Genomic DNA, 1,302 nt, shown 5'->3' with positions numbered 1-1,302 from the left:
ATAAAAATCACAATTCCATTCACAATAGCCACAAAAAAAAATGAAATACCTTGGCATCTTCCTAACCAGTGTTGTGAAAGACCTTTACAAATAATATTACAAAACACTGCTCAAAGAAATCAAAGATGACACAAACAAGTGGAAAAATATCCCATGCTCATGGATTGGAAGAATCAACATTGTGAAGACGTCCATCTTACCTAAGGCAATCTACAAATTCAATGCAATACCCATCAAATTACCAGCAACATTCTTCTCAGACCTAGAAAAGACAGCACAGGAATTCATATGGAAACACAGACGTCCAAGAATAGCCAGAACAATCCTCAGCAAAAAAAAACAAAAAAAAAAAAAAAACAAAGCAGGTGGTATCACATTACCAGACTTCAAACTTTACTATAAAGCTACAATCATCAAAATAGCTTGGTATTGGTATAGGAACAGGCATATAGATCAATGGAATAGAATTGAGATTCCATAAGCAAAACCTCAATTTCTCAACCAACTCATCTTCAACAAAGCCTCCACCACCTACCACTGGGGAGAGGAGAATCTATTCAGTAAACGGCGCTGGGAAAACTGACTGACCACATGCAGAAGATTGAAACAGGACCCCTATCTATCCCCATGCACAAAGGTTAACTCCAAATGGATCAGAGACCTAAATGTAAAACTTCAAATAATAAGAACCTTAGAAAATGAAGGAAATACCCTCATGGAAATCGGAACTGGCATCCAATTCCTGAACAAAACCCGAAACCCACAGCTCATAAGAGAGAAGATAGACAAGTGGGACCTTATTAAACTGACAAGCTTCTGCAAGGCCAAAGAAACCATCAAGATAACAGGGAGACAACCTACAGACTGGGAAAAAATATTTGTCAACACCAGGTCTGACAAAGGTTTAACATCCTGGATCTACAGGGAACTAAAATGTACTGAAAAGAAAAAAACAAACAGCCCCATTATAAAATGGGCAAAAGATATGAACAGACACTTCACAAAAGAGGACATCCGAGCAGCCAACAAACACATGAAGCAAGGTTCTACCTCATTAATCATCAGGGAGATGCAAATCAAAACCACACTGAGATACCACCTAACCCCAGCAGAATGGCAATTATCAATAAGTCAAAAAATAACAGCTGCTGGAGAGGGTGTGATGAAAAGGGAACACTTATAACTGTTGGTGCGAGTGTAAACTAGTCCAACCTCTGTGGAAAGCAGTATGGCAATTCCTAAAAGCTCTAAATATCAACCTCCCATATGACCCCGCAATTCCCCTACTGGGAATATACCCTG

The sequence above is a fragment of the Carlito syrichta genome, unplaced genomic scaffold (assembly GCF_000164805.1).
Source record: "Carlito syrichta isolate Samal-C Ts95f unplaced genomic scaffold, Tarsius_syrichta-2.0.1 Scaffold287577, whole genome shotgun sequence".
Classification (NCBI taxonomy): domain Eukaryota; kingdom Metazoa; phylum Chordata; class Mammalia; order Primates; family Tarsiidae; genus Carlito; species Carlito syrichta.
This window is presented reverse-complemented; position numbering follows the sequence as displayed.